Here is a 16,596-nt window from a genome sequence, read left to right on the forward strand (position 1 = left end):
AATACTAACACATATAAAAAAAACATGTTTTACTCACATGAGTGTGTTGCACCGTTCCAGTCGGATCCAATATAGAAGGCACAGCATTGTGTTTTATCCTCAATATGTCTGCAAATTCAGTCTCTACCTCTATCTTGTTTACAATCGATTCCGCGGTGAAATGAAGCGAACAAACGCAATGTCTTACACACATGAGCTGGAACCGGCATCGTTTAGCTCTACGAGTCGGTGGGCGGGCTTGAGGCGGTGCTTCTGCGTCCTATTACGTCAATGGTCGACATATTATGAGAGCTCTCGTTTTCTGGGCCTGGTGTCTATAAAAGCTTTTCTTTGACTAACAAGGACGTTTTCAGCTCTGAAACTTACAGGATATTCTTATATCACAATGAACTTTTATATACCAAAGGCTCAAAGGAAAGTTGATTTCTCAATTCATCACCCCTTTAATGAAGGCTTTCAAGGCCTAGAAAGGTTGTTACAATAGTCCATGTGACTCAAATGGTTCAACCTTGATTTTATGACGCGACGAGAATACTATTTATGTGCAAAAAAACCCCAAACGAACGACTTATTATTCAATAATCTCGTCTCGTCTAAACACAGTGCAGCACTACGTCAGAACGGCAGTTACCATTGGCTGACGCTGTTCACGTGAGCACCACAACGCATACATGTGATGCTGATGCAGGAGCTGGCCAATGGTGAGCCGCCGTTCTGCCGTAGAACTCGGAAGTGCTCCACTGTTTACACTACATGAACATCGTAGGAGTCTGAAAAATACGAGAAGAGATTGTTGAATAAAGTCATTATTTTTGTTTGTCTTTTTGCACACAAAAAATATTATTGTCGCTTCATAACATTAAGGTTGAACCATTTGAGTCATATGGACAATTGTAACAACCTTTCTAGGCCTTGAAAGCCTTCATTAAAGGGGTGATGAATGTTTCCTTGCATTGTATTCCCTATTAAAATTATATAATATTAATATGATATTATTGAATTGTTGTTTAAGAGATAGAAATCATAATTTAAGACCGTTTTAAACATGTTTTTGGAAACGAATAAGCAGTGCTGAAGAAAACAATATTTTATGCAATTGAACTTTTGGATTCAAAAGCCCTTCCCACTGTAATTCAGACCACCATGTACTTTTCATGTTGATTTATTCCATTCATATTTGCACATGGATGGAATACACAATGACCTGTTTTGAGATGAAGCAGTAGTAGACTGAATGTTTGTGAATCTTCCTCAGTAATGGTGTCTCTGTCTGCATGACTGGCAGGGATTTCACTACATTTCAACAATGACATTCTTCTGTTATAGCTCAGCCTGTTTACACGGAGACAATTAAACTACAACTGAGGACAAGAATTCCTAACATTTAGGCAAAAGCCTCACTGAAACAATGCATTTCTCCTTATCTGTGCAAAATAAACGAATTCCCCATGCGGAAGGGCATTCACCTCGAAGCGCTTCGGATCCAACACCCTGTTTGGAGTCAGTGTGTGTCTTAGTGGTTATCTTGTCAATTTAACTTAAAGGGATAGTTCACCCAAAAAATGAAAATTACCCCATGATTTACTCAACCTCGAGCCATATGACTTTCTTCTTTCAGACAAATGCAATCGGAGTTTATATTAAAAAATATTATCGCTCTTCCAAGCTTTATAATGGCAGTGAATGGCAGTACTAATTTTGAAGCCCAAAAAAGTGCATCCATTCATTATAAAAGTAATCCATTTGACTTCAGGGGGTTAATAAAGGCCGTCTGAAGTGAAGCCATGTGTTTGTGTAAGAAAAATTTCCATGTTTAAAACTTTGATGAATTAGAAGTCTAAAACAAGACTTTTTAAAGAGAAATGTCAGAGGATTTCGATATAAGAGAAGAGGAGCTTGAGTTTGTTGCCCAGCCCTATTTGTTTGAACCGTAAGAGGTGTCAAAGTTTACACCTATATCCTTTGTCATACATTGTGTCAGACGTTACTCTTTTGGCATAAGTTGACTAACGTAGGCCATCTGCCGGAAGCTAGTTATTTTAGTTTATAAAGTTTTAAATATGGATATTTTTCTTTCAAAAACCCATCGCTTCGCTTCAGAAGGCCATTGTTAACCCCCTGGAGCCTGATGGATGGATGCATTTTTTTGGACTTAAAATCTCGTCCTCCATTCACTTCCATTATAAAGCTTGGAAGAGCAATGATATTTTTTAATAATATAACTCTGATTGTGTTCGTCTGAAAGAAGAAAGTCATATACACCTAGGATGGCTTGAGGGCGAGTAAATCATCATTTTTGGGTGAACGATCCCTTTAATGAAATTTAAATCTTACTGAGATGCATGGACTTTTTTATTATCGAATCATTCGTTTTACAGCTGATAACGTTGTAGAACATTAATTGAGCATTCCATCTTTAACGTTAGATTGTTTGAAAAGGATTTCTTAAAGAATAACATGCTTTGGATATTTTGGATAAATGCTTTTAAACAGACTTTAGAAGCCAAATTTTGTAACTCGCACTGGTTTCTTCCAAAACATTCGCTTGATTAAAGGGTGAGGTGATCTCAGAGGCGCATGACAAACCGTTATGATGATGATTTAAGACATTACTTGCACTGGCATGTCTGAGTATTCCTCACGCTATACTGTAAATGTAACATATCTTTATTATTCGAGCTGAACGCATGACGTGATTGAGTCATTTCAGTTTGCAGGAAGTTTGCACAGTCAATCTTCATGCTCTATTTGGGGTCTGAGAACCAAAAAATCTTTTAATATAATTATTTAACTCAACCTAAGGGTTAGATTTATACATGTAACATAACACTATGTAATTTTATGAGAAACAACACTGACATACATTCAGATCAGGGTCAACTAATAAAGGGCAAATTTTAAAGCCACAATTAGGCCTGTCGCAATACCCAATATATCGAAATATCGCATAATATATGTACATGACCTCAATAAATTATAATTATCTATAATTATCAATATTTTTATTTTATTTTATTTAGGATAATATATTTTTTACCCTTAATTTCCATGATCTAAAGAATTAAAAGTTTGTAATTTAAAAGTGTGTAGGTCTACTTGCATTATTATGCTGTTATATTAGGATTATATATTCAGTGGCATAAAATAGTCTTAAAATAACAATAATATTGTTTATCGCAATTATTTCTGGGACGAAACAAAAAGAAGTTATCGTGACAGGCCTAGCCACAATATGTAATTTTTTGCCGCTAGAGGTCGCTTATTCAAAACAAAGGCGTATCTTGATGACGCCTGGATTTCACGGAGCTTTTATTATGCTGCAGACGAGCACTTCCACTTTTTCCAGTCATGCGTATGTGGGGTAACGCAGCACAGTTTTATCATATTAGATACATATGAGTGTGTTGAAAGTTATGTTATAATGCTTCTCTGTGCGTTCGCTCGGCGGCTACTATGAGACACGTGCCGATCGCTATTAGGCATGGCAAAACATGGTACTCGCGGTAAATCAAGAAAACCAGATTTAAACAATAAGACTAACAGTATTGAGCTATATAACAATGATTAGTTTTCTGTCGATGAATGTATCGAAAAAGTTGCTCAACTGTCTAATAAAACACATAATATATTAAAACATCTTTGGTGTTTCCATGGTTTCTACAAAATAAAAACGGTCTATGATGTCATTGATAGGCGACACACAGACACGGCCCATGTCCTGATTAAAATGGCTTATTTTTCTGAATTTAAACATTCTTGGAAACATTTGAGATAATGTAAGTGCACAAGTCAACAGAGTATTGTTCTAGTGGTTTATGGATATTTTAATCAAAAAATCTTACATACGGTGCCTTTAACTGAAAGGTTACACTGTGGAGCAAGTTGTCACAAATTGATTAATTACAATATTTGTCGGCAAAGGCAGTGGTTTGATATATTTCTGTTACCTTACACGTTTGCTGATTCATGAATTCATTAAATTTAGCCTTAAACAGCTCATGACAACTAGCCACGGTCAGTCAGTGAGTAGGGCTAGTCTATGAAAACGTTAACATAACGTAAATTCAGGTTATTTGACCTCGGGATGTTGGCACTGTGACTTAAAAACAGATCATTACCTCTCCGGCTACTTTAACGCGTTTTTAATAGCTCTACAAATGTGATAAACAACCGCTGCTCACAGAGACGCCCTACATAACGGAGCTTGGTTAATCTCTGCACTCATCCGTCGTAATTGTACCCTTTTGGGGTGACTGATTATATTCCCTGAAGCAAAATGATGAATGAGGACAGCAGCAGTAAAGGAGTTAACACTGGCAGGAAGTTCAAGGAGTCCGTGTCCACAGGGGGCACGTCAATAGGCTACTCTTCTCTCACTCGCGCACAGTTACTTTCAAGGCACATGTTTGTCTCCCTTCACTTCAGTCTTTCTCAGTTCACCACAAACAATCTGAACGGGGAAAAAGAAACCAAGACATTTTAAGTCTTTGTACGCTATAGCGTTTCTTTCTCCAGCGTTTACATCTTTACAGTGAGTGACGCGTGACTGTTACTCATTTATGGGAATGTGTTCGCGCGAGTAATATCCAGTGAGGATGACGTCTCATACTCAGCGGAGAGACTCTCCAGAAAGTTGGAAACTGAACACTGGTGCATCCAGCGTTGCTTAGGACATTACACTACATGAAGCCAACCCTCGAGACGTCCTGTTTAGTAGTAGGAATACTCACTGATGCTCACGAGCTGGGACAACTCTTGACCCTTTTCACCAAAGTGGGATATTAGGATTGGAAACGGAGTACGTACATTGGCTGCATTACTTTTGATGTCTCCGAACAGCACACCTGTAAAGGTACGTGTTACAGCTTGACAACCGTTTCAGGTTTGTCAATGGGATTTTCTCACGAGCAAAGATATGGAAAATATGAGTTATATATCTATGTACTACGTCGCGTAAGACTTTACAGTAGCCTATGGTGCTTGGCTTTAATAAATAATCTAAATGTCTAACAACTGTGTTGATACAGTTTAATAAACAGAGATTGATATCACACAATATGTGTGCAAGTTAAGACATTTGTGGGTCTTTCATCATCATCATCGTCAGCATCATCCTCATCATGTCTTGGACCTCTAAAACAGTTCTTGTTAACATAAACACAAATCTGTTTACTTGCTGCAGAGTCATTTTTACCATTAAGTTCATAATTATGATTTCATAAAAGATACAGTACGCTTTCATTTCACTGCAGCCTGAATCTCTCAGCCTTGTTAAGCTGGTCTGTTGTGGTTTTTAGATGGATTTTGGGAAGTTTTATCTGGTCGGGAGACCAGTGAAACCAAATTAAAACACCTGATTGTCAGATACGACCAGCTTAAACCAGCAAAGACCAGCAAGCCACTGTGGGCTGGATCAAGGTGTTTATTTTTTTCAGCCTGGCATGTTCCCCAAACCTCTCTAAAACCATCTCAGCAGACCAGCTACCAACCTAAGCTGTTTTTTTTTTCTTCCAGCAGGGTATAAACTCATTCTTTAAAATGTAAATTACCTCAGCCTTAGCTCACAGGCAGCCCTGGAAAACCCTTCGACATGGGATTGCTTTCAGCATCAGATCTTTTGTCAGACGTTTATGAAGTCCAAACTTTCTCAACCACTCTTACAGCCCCCCTCTCTTGCTCAACAAACACTATTTTCTTAAGCAGCTGGAATGCTGACTATTCGGGGTGGACAAATAAAACTTCCCAACAAATCCCGTCTGGTCTCAATTTACTCCAGCCGGGAATACAAACTCATTGAAAAGATGTCAGTCTTTACAAGTGGGAATCTGTATGCGCAAATATTGCCCGAGTTAAGCCCAAAATATGTCATTTGCTATTAAAAAAGAAACTCAACTTCAACTTGGATCAGTCAAATAGTGTGATTGATGGGACGAAAACGTACTTAATGCACCCCAGCTCTTCTGAATTACATTATATGCTGCTGTTTTGCAAGCTCACGCTGTTGCGCTTTGTTATCTAAACACACCACACAGTTTGTCTGTCATTTCACCGTTCAGTAGAGCTGTAGGGTCACGTTTATTTTCCTTTCAAACACGCAAGACTTGTTAAAAACAGGACACCGACCAACCTAAAGGTTTAACATTGTTGAAAATGTCAACATGCATAGATTTGAGCTCTGAAAACACCCTGCAAATGACACTTCTGTGTTTTTATTATCCGGCTTATTATGTTATTTTGAAAATTGCAGCATATTCCAGGGCAAAAAATATCTTAAGTATCGCCCATATGGGTCTTTGGGGGGGAAAGGGTATTGTTTGGTCATTTTCATCATATCAAAGAGAAGAATAGGCTTCGGGATTGGTCATGGAATCTGAACTGAGAGGCAGGAAGTCAGCCAAACCCTCCCTCTGGATGTTTGGACCTTTGAATGTGAAGGTTAGCATGCAAAGCTCTGTTTGCTTTGAAAACCAACATCCCCTTTTCACCATCCACTTATTCACTTGGAAAACTGTCCTCGCTAATGCCGGCCTGCTGCTTAGTTTACCATGAATTTAGGAGACAAACCCTCTCCTCCTAAGAGCTTGGAGGGAATACGCCAAATCCCCATTTCCTCCCAGTGCACCCCAGCTACAAGAATTTGGGCTGATGAGCTTCCCAGCTTCATGCTCCATGTCCCACATGGAGTGATGCGGTACAATACGTGTCCGAGGGGCAAAGCGCAGCTCGAATTCTGTGTATCATCTTTCATAGTGTCAGTATTTTTTTTGCAATCACTGAGCTTTAACACCCAAAGTCGAAATGTTGTTATCAGTATATAGTATACACGTAGTGTACGTGCGCAGTCTGATTTTTTTTTTTAACTGTGCATACTTTTTACGCTCAGCTTGCACATGCACATTCAATATTGGTGCACTAATTAGTGCATTTAAATGACCTGCTCCATTGTTTCACAGTCGGAAAAGAAATGGAGGAATCGGAACAACGACAACAAACTCTACAACTACGTTTTTATCGCTCATATATTTTGGAGAGAAATAGTGCAGATAATAGTCAAATATGAAGCTTTCTAGTGTGCACGCGATAAGTGCTTAATTCACGCTATCAAATGACACATACTTTAAAAGTGTATGCGTTCTGTTGTTGGTATATGCAAATTATACTTTGTATACTTTGGGCTTAAAGGGATAGTTCCCCCAAAAATGTAAATTCTGACATAAATTACTCACCCTTATATCGTTCCAAATCAGTACGACTTTTGTTCATCTGCGGAACATAAATTATCTTTTTGATGAAATTTGAGAGCTTTCTGACAGTCTACGCAACAACCATGTTTGACGCTTTTAAAAGTTCATATATAAATTGTAAAACGAATCTATATGAATTGAGTGGTTTAGTTAAAATTTTCTCAAGAGACTTGATCGCTTTATATGATGAACCGATTTAATTTAGGCTTTTATTCAGATTTAACCCTTAAATTAATGTTTCGCCAATCATTATTACACATTCGGGTCTTAGGGACCCGGATCTATATCTAACACGAATGGATCTTTACCTGTCGCAATTATATAAAACTCTCCTGGTATTAGAGTAACAATTACAGTGGAATAAAATAAAGCCTATTTTGTTACCTTTTGAAGCTTGGAAGGGTTCAGTTTGAGCAGATTTTATACCATCATCACTGTATTCGTCAGAGCTAATTTCCCAGTACATTCAGCATCTGCCTCATATTCATAATCTCCAACATATTCTCAAAACTATCATTTTCTACGTCTTCAAAATCAATATTTTGATCACTGATGGCTTCTTCACCAGATCCTCCATCAAGTGACAGTGACACTTATTGTGTTCAGCACTTGCTCTGCAGTAAATCACTGAGCCATTTCAAGTTTTGCTGATGATAATAATAATTTGTTACATTTATATACCGCATTTCATGGGTACTTAAAGCGTTTTACATATAGAAGCGGGGAATCTCCTTAACCACCACAAATGATACTTCCTAATCTTTTGTTTTCTGCCTGTGGTAACTATGAGTGAAATGTCACTTCATCATTGTGTATCAGACATTCCACCTTGTGGAATAAAGGTGAATTGCCCTTATTCAGTCATCAAAGATTTAATTATTTTTGTGCAGAAAAAATATACTTACACTGTTACACACCTCGGGTCGTTAGCGGAAAAAAAAACAGACATTATTTTATTATTTTATAATTTTTTTTGTTATATAGTTTTAAATTAATTGATTGAGGAACCTATGAAGAAGGTTGATGTCTAAAAAAGTAATGAGAAGGAGAGTAGTGACTGATGTCCCGGGTCACTAAAGACCCGAGGTATACGTTTAAAGGTCCCCTTCTTCACGATTCCATTGTTCAAACTTTAGTTAGTGTGTAATGTTGCTGTTAGAGCATAAATAATACCTGTAAAATTATAAAGCTCAAAGTTCAAAGCCAAGCGAGATATTTTATTTAACAGAAGTTCCCTTTCAAAGCCTACAACGAACGGCTGGCTTGGACTACATCCTGGTACTTCCTTCTTTAATTACGTCAGTAGAGCAGTAGAACAGACTAACCTCCGCCCACAAGACTACGCGAAAAAGGGGGCGCGGTCTTGTTGCTGTCCCACGTGGAGAAGAAGAGGACGTCGCGTGGAGAAAAGGAAGTGCTGCGTTGAGTGTGTTTATCGCCATGTCATCGAGACGCTGTTATTTTCATCCAGGAGTCAAATCACCTTTGTTTGGCTTTCCCAGGGACGCTGTAGAGATTATTGAACGCATACATCTCTCCGTTAAGAGGCGTGACCTTTCCAACGTGCACTAAACGGCTGTCAAATTACAACACAGGAACCGCTTTCACGTGCGCTAAACTGTGGTCGAATCACAGCACAGGAACCGCTGGCACAATCAGAACTCGTTACGTATTTCTGAAGGAGGGACTTCATAGAACGAGGAAATCACCAGCCGTTTTTAGGACAGTGGAAACAGCGGTACACAGATAAGTAAATTGTGTGAAAAATACTGTGTTTTTTTACACGCGAAACATGAACACATGTTATATTGCACACTGTAAACACAATCAAAGCTTCAAAAAAACACGAAGAACGGGACCTTTAAGGGTTAAACATTGATTAGCGAACACTAAAAGAAGCTCAACCGTACTTGCTTGACGTGTGAGAACAAACCTCATTGGTTCTTGCTGTAGCTCAAACGTGCTGCGTAACACGAGAATGAACCTCATTGGCTCTTGCAGAAGCACAAACGTGCTGCGTAACACGAGAATGAACCTCATTGGTTCTTGCTGTAGCTCAATCGTGCTGCGTAACAGGAGAATGAACCTCATTGGTTCTTGCAGAAGCTCAAACGTGCTGCGTAACACGAGAATGAACCTCATTGGCTCTTGCTGAAGCTCAAACGTGCTGCGTAACACGAGAATGAACCTCATTGGTTCTTGCAGAAGCTCAAACGTGCTGCGTAACACGAGAATGAACCTCATTGGTTCTTGCAGAAGCTCAAACGTGCTGCGTAACACGAGAATGAACCTCATTGGTTCTTGCTGAAGCTCAAACGTGCTGCATAACACGAGAATGAACCTCATTGGCTCTTGCAGAAGCTCAAACGTGCTGCGTAACACGAGAATGAACCTCATTGGTTCTTGTTGAAGCTCAAACGTGCTGCGTAACACGAGAATGAACCTCATTGGCTCTTGCAGAAGCTCAAACGTGCTGCGTAACACGAGAATGAACCTCATTGGTTCTTGCTGTAGCTCAATCGTGCTGCGTAAAACGAGAATGAACCTCATTGGTTCTTGCTGTAGCTCAATCGTGCTGCGTAACACGAGAATGAACCTCATTGGTTCTTGCTGAAGCTCAAACGTGCTGCGTAACACGAGAATGAACCTCATTGGCTCTTGCGGAAACTCAAACGTGCTGCGTAACACGAGAATGAACCTCATTGGCTCTTGCGGAAACTCAAACGTGCTGCGTAACACGAGAATGAACCTCATTGGCTCTTGCAGAAGCTCAAACGTGCTGCGTAACACGAGAATGAACCTCATTGGTTCTTGCTGTAGCTCAATCGTGCTGCGTAAAACGAGAATGAACCTCATTGGTTCTTGCTGAAGCTCAAACGTGCTGCGTAACACAAGAATGAACCTCATTGGTTCTTGCTGAAGCTCAAACGTGCTGCGTAACACGAGAATGAACCTCATTGGCTCTTGCAGAAGCTCAAACGTGCTGCGTAACACGAGAATGAACCTCATTGGTTCTTGCTGTAGCTCAATCGTGCTGCGTAACACGAGAATGAACCTCATTGGTTCTTGCTGAAGCTCAAACGTGCTGCGTAACACAAGAATGAACCTCATTGGTTCTTGCTGAAGCTCAAACGTGCTGCGTAACACGAGAATGAACCTCATTGGCTCTTGCGGAAACTCAAACGTGTTGCGTAACACGAGAATGAACCTCATTGGCTCTTGCTGAAGCTCAAATGTGCTGCGTAACACGAGAATGAACCTCATTGGCTCTTGCTGAAGCTCAAACGTGCTGCGTAACACAAGAATGAACCTCATTGGTTCTTGCTGAAGCTCAAACGTGCTGCGTAACACGAGAATGAACCTCATTGGCTCTTGCGGAAACTCAAACGTGTTGCGTAACACGAGAATGAACCTCATTGGCTCTTGCTGAAGCTCAAATGTGCTGCGTAACACGAGAATGAACCTCATTGGCTCTTGCGGAAACTCAAACGTGCTGCGTAACACGAGAATGAACCTCATTGGTTCTTGCTGAAGCTCAAACGTGCTGCGTAACACGAGAATGAACCTCATTGGTTCTCGCATGTCGAGCAAACATGTTTGAGCTTCCTTTTACCACAACTTATGTGTGAGTTGATGAATGTTTATGTGTGAATAAAAGCGTAAATTAAATCTGCTCATTATATAAAGTGATCGAGCCTCTTCAGAAAATTTGGATTAAACCGCTCAATTCATATGGACTCGTTTTATATGAGTTTTTGTGAAGCATCAAAGGGGTAGTTATGTAGCTGCCAACAGAAGGACAGCTCTCAGATTTCATCAAAAAGATCTTCATCTGTGTTCCGAAGATGAAAACATTCAGAAAACATGAGGGTGATTAATTAATGACCGAATTAAAATTTTGGGGTGTAGATGTTCTATTAGAAAATGCGTCTAATTAGCATTTTCATCTCAAATGCAAATGTTCTAAGATATTCCCAGATAAAGCATCTGTCAAGCAGATGTCCATGTAGGGGTTTTAATGGAGGTTGTAATGCAAACAGACAGAAGCGCCCCCCACCCCACCCCACTACAACCTCTGAAGCGCCCAGCATGAACGCAAGAGCAGATCCTCAGCAGACTTTACACCCTTCTCCCTCAAACAGCGGCATTTCTGACAGAGAAAAGAGCTGGAAGTGGTTCAAAGAGTTGATGGGTTTGGGAGGGGACGAGCTTGTTGACGGCTGAGTTTGCTGACTGTGTTCCTCTCGAGGAGTCTCGTGTTTGCAGTGGTGATGGAACGGGTGCGCCTGTGAGAGTTTCCAAGTGCAGGTGTGTTAAAACGCACAGCTGTGAATGCCGTCCTCTGTCTGGTGACTGTGACTCAAATCCGCACTGCCTGACTTGAACAGCGTCTTCCATGATGAGTAATCCGTCCCACCCTCCTGCGCGTCTCTGTGACTCTTGATCACCCCAGGTTTCTATCTGCACCCCTGCCACGTTCTTTCATCCAGGTCAAAGTTCACAACATTTCTGCGTCCGTCCGTCTTTCTACACTTTTTTTATCTCTTATCTTTGATCACTAGAGACATTCCTGCTCGTGATATATAACTGTTTTGCTTCCCAAGCTCGGTACACTATGCATGACATAGCATTTCCTTTTCCTGGCTACTAAAAGGTCCATTAGCCCCCCCACCTTTTCTCGCCGCTGATAAATTGATTAGGCTGCATGCTAGTTTGTTACCTTGAACTTTATGGATAGACACTTATTATTTTATAGACACCATTTGCAGCACAGCTTTCCTTCTATAATTAGTTGCATATACTAAGACAAAGGGGATTTCCCTGGTGGAGCAGGCAAGAGCTCAGGGCTACAGGCTCTTTTTTTTATAGCCCCACTCTTCACTACACCCGATGACACTTTTATTGAGCCTCAGGAACTTGGATGTTTCAGCCCTCTCGGCCAAAACTCTTTCCCCTCACTGCATGTTCTCTGGGGAATGATTGCTTTTCTGTGCAATCATGACACATTTCTGAAGAACCATGAATATGGGTCTTTTGAACTATATAAACTGCTTTCCATTGGTCATTGTGAGGTCACTGGCCTTGTTTCATAGTTTCAGCTCTTTCTGGCCTGTTGATAATGGCCAAATTTGGGCGATCTCACATGGACTGCATTACTGATGCACAGCTGTTACTCTCTGCGGGTCATTACAAAATGTAGGCCAAATTCCCAAAGCGACAAAACGTGCGCAATACATGTGTTAGTAGGGACAATCTGAAAAATTGAAGGGGACATGTTATAAACCTGATCAGTATGGCTGGTGAATATTAAATATTGAAGATGTAGCCTGACGTCGTCATACTCAATTCTATTTAGAATATGAGTCTGATACTGCTCCGTTGGGCTGTGATTATGGGGCGTGTTTCAACCGAACCAGGAAAGACCTCAATTGGATAGACTTACAACCAATCAGAGCAACGGAGCGACGCATAACGTTAGTTGTCAAATGTCAACAGAACTCAACTGCACTGTGTTGCCATGTCCGCGGGTCGAAGCAACCCCAATTATGTGATATACAGACCCAGGAATGCGAATATTAGCAGGCTGCCCTGCCAAAATAACACATATTTTACCCCCCAAATGCCATTTTTTTTCCGGAGAACCCCCCCGGAAAGCTATTGGGCTTGTTTTTGGCTAGTTTTGAGGCGGGTTTTGTTGTCAAAACTTGGCAACCCTGTCTGCCCGCACGCTGGAACAAGTAACGTTAGAAGAAAAAGATGGTGTATACGATCTTTGCCGGTGTTGTAAAAAAAGAATTTAAGGATACACAGAGTACTTACCAACACGATCATCATTTCTGAGAGAAATAGGAAAGGTGAATGCATATGCGAACAAGTTCTCCGTTTAGTATTAGAACAAATTTAATGATGATTACGTTACTGTTTATCATCTGTCCATCATCGTCTAAAGCCCTCCCTGACAATTTCATTGGTCTGAACAGTTTCTGTTCGGGCATAATTCCTCCTCTACGGATCAAGTCCAGACCGAACTGCCCGAGCTCAAATGTTGTGGGCGGGGCTAAGTTCGGCTGGCATCCAGGCTATTGAATATGATGTTTTCCCCAAAGAATGGGTGTGATTTTCTAAAAGAGAAGTGACATGTCCATGTCCTTCAGTTCTAAATGTTATTTCACCTTGAGCCAATTATGATTTGTGCTTAGAAACAGTTTTGTCATTACCGTATTTTACAACCTCTACTAGAAGATACAATATTGAACAAAGACTTGGCTCCTCAAACTCCTCTCAACCTCATGTGATTGAGGACCGCATACAGTGTGGCCTGCATTACTGTCCCTCCCTCCTCACTGCCCCATTGCTTTCATGCCCTCTGCATTTCCTCACCAGTATTTGTGTATGTACGGGTGACTACCCCAACTGAGCATTATCCATTGTGTTTGGGAAGCCTTTGTTGTCTAACCGAACAGGGAAAAGACAAAAAAAAATATGGCACTGGCTTTGGGCAGACATGTTGGAGGGGGAGTGGAGAGGTGGATGGCAGTGCTGTGGTCCGGCTCCACGGGGAAATGTGAAGGTCAGCTGGAAAAGAAACAATAACCTTCAAAACTCTAAATGTAAGACAATAGAGCATCAGGGCCACTACTGACCCCTCTCACGTGGGCTACAATAGTCACGCTCCTGTTTATTTATGTGTTTGGGTGCATCAGCATTGACCTTACTTTGTGAACAAGTCAGCTGTTGAACATCAAAACACATCTTCGCCTCTTTCCACACACACACACTCATGCACCTCTTGGACGTTGCATTGGGTGTGAGCATGTTTACAGTAGTGGGCTCTGTTAGCAATATGAATTCATCTGTTGGTAATTCTTCACAGTTCATTGCCAAAAGCAATAGTTTTTTCAACTTTTTCTATTCTTTATTGGCCACTGATGGTTCCAAAAGGAGGACTGATATTAAAGTGCCCCTATTATGCTAATTTAAAGGTTCCTAATTTTGTTTTGGAGGTCTCCTACAACAGGTTTACATTCAGCAAAGGTCAAAAAACACTTTCATTTTCTCATAATATACATTGCACATCACCACATTGTTCAGCGATTCTGAAACGACTCGTCGGATGAATCAGTCTCTCTAAATCTCGTCTTTCCACAAGCTACTCTGCTCTGATTGGTCAGATGGCCCAGTCTATTGTGATTTGTACTTCCGCATACAGCGCGTGTTTCAAACACTCATTATCATAACTGAACTTCAGCTCTGCTTCCTAAAGCTCAGCGATTGTACACACTGTAAAGACAGTATCAACGACGTTGATTTTACCATATCAATCCGAGCGCGAGTCCGATGATGAAACATTGGAAGAACTAGTTATTCAACCTGAACCTCCATCGCCAGCACGACTTGAGCAGGACGTTTCTCAGTGATCCGCATACATTATGAGATGTTGTAGCTGTAATTCCTCACCATCAGCATTAGCAAGTGTGTGTACATCAACAAACCCATGTGTATATTTCTAATTTATTGCGGTTCTCATCCGGGAACTGTATCAATAACAGCGCATACGTTAGCCGAGCACTAACATGAATGACTGATGTAACAAACGTTTGTAAAACAAATCTTGCTCTATCCTTTATTTTTACTCAAAGTAGTAAGAACAACAGACAATCTGCATTAATAGACACAGTTTTAGGTAATAGCTGCTGATGAGCTGATGTGTACCACAGCTGATAAGCAGAAGTATTTCAGTAAGATCGTAATAATGTGAACTTACACAATATAAAACACGAAACGACATATTTTAAACACCCGGTAGAAAATATATACATCAATAATTATTCATACTTATAGGTTGTGATTCTGAGGAGCAAGCTGGTCCAAATAAACTGGTACTGTCCCATCTTTCAAGAGCAAGCGTTTTGTGAATCCTGCGTGGAACTCTGAGATTTGAGAAGCAGTCATCAGTAAAATGACATTTGAGGGCGGGACAAGTTGTTCACAGACGGACAACGTACACCATAGGCGGACATATTGAAAATGTATTTTTAGTGACGTAGAATCATCACTTTGGGATTCAAAATACAGACGACTCGTCTAGGCGGTTCAGAGTTGATTCTTTCTTTTGGAAGACAATCATTTTATTTATCGCGCACTTTCGACTTTACAACTTTGCTGAACGTTTCCGTTCACAAACAGCGATATTACACACTGCGTGAAAGGGAATATTCTTTAATAAGACTTTAATTATTCGATTTTTATCAACTGTCTTTTTAAGGGCTCTGTTGTGTGTCAGTGACTGACTCTTTTATATAACAATACAAAAAACTCGTTCCCACTAACATATAATTGTCATCCAGCTCTACTACCATTTAGACACGCAAAAGAAAACTCCCCAAAACACTCACACATGTGCAGGCAAGAACACGCACACAGCTGTCCAGTGTAATAGGACTCTGTCAGCGGGTAGTTTTGTCTCTATGACTGTCAAAGTGTGGAGCGTACGGATGCACCTGGAATGATGCCACAAGAGATGCAACTGTAATGAAAATTACAGGGTGGAAAAAGGCCTCCCGCTCTGCATTTTTCATTATGACAAAGTTGCAATTTTGCCCGAGGAGCACGTCAGGGTGTTTGGAAGACGTATGGAGACTGGCTGCTCTGCATTAGGGAGAGTGGAGTATCGCTAACCTCATTCTAACCTCTGCGCTGGCTAACCAGATGTTGGCTCGCATCCACTCGGCCTCAGAAATACTTGCTGTCACCCCCGCCACCCCCCCCACCGTCTCCCCGACGGTAACATTTATTCGCTATTAGAAACCGTTGTCGTAATTTTTTACCACAATTTCTGGAATTTGGGAATTTCGCAGCAAACAAGCTCTGGAGCCAAAAAAATACATGGGGTTTTAACCGCAAATGCTTGTAGTGTTCTACAACCTTCATGCTCGCAGTTACAGGAAGTGAGATGCCTTTAATGAGGCAGAGCTGGAACTGGGCCCTAAAGGACCCGGGGGACTGCGGTGAGAAACACTCTGAAGGACAGTGCATGGAAAAGTGCCAGGGTAATTTTTAATTTAGTCTGGTTAGTAGACATCCAAAACAGATCATTACGCTTGGCTCTGAGTGTTTCAATGCAACTGAAGTATGGAGACAGACAGAGCTGCCTAAATAACAGGAGCTAGTCTAGATCACGCCCAGACCGACTCTGGCCCTCTCGGTATTTGATCCAAACCTTCAGATCAGTGTTTGTTGGATCGTGACCCAAAAATAGGTTGCACGTCTGTTCTGACGGGAGGGGAAAACGATGCTAAATAGGGATGCACCAACATTTCGGCTGCCAAAAATTATCAGCCGAAAATGGCAT

The 16,596-nt window shown here is 40.8% G+C and overlaps 1 protein-coding gene across 1 annotated transcript in view; it reads left to right on the forward strand.

Moving 5' to 3' along the window:
* Positions 1-4,371: 4,371 nt before the first annotated feature.
* LOC307129862 (pleckstrin homology domain-containing family G member 2-like) overlaps positions 4,372-16,596 on the forward strand; it is a 68,412-nt gene continuing 56,187 nt past the window's right edge. Inside the window, exon 1 of the mRNA XM_079822646.1 lies at positions 4,372-4,852. The gene's annotated coding sequence lies outside the window, so the exon portion shown is untranslated. The remainder of the gene's footprint in view (positions 4,853-16,596) is intronic.

Source organism: Gobio gobio (genome assembly GCF_949357685.1).
Source record: "Gobio gobio genome assembly, chromosome: 8".
NCBI lineage: Eukaryota > Metazoa > Chordata > Actinopteri > Cypriniformes > Gobionidae > Gobio > Gobio gobio.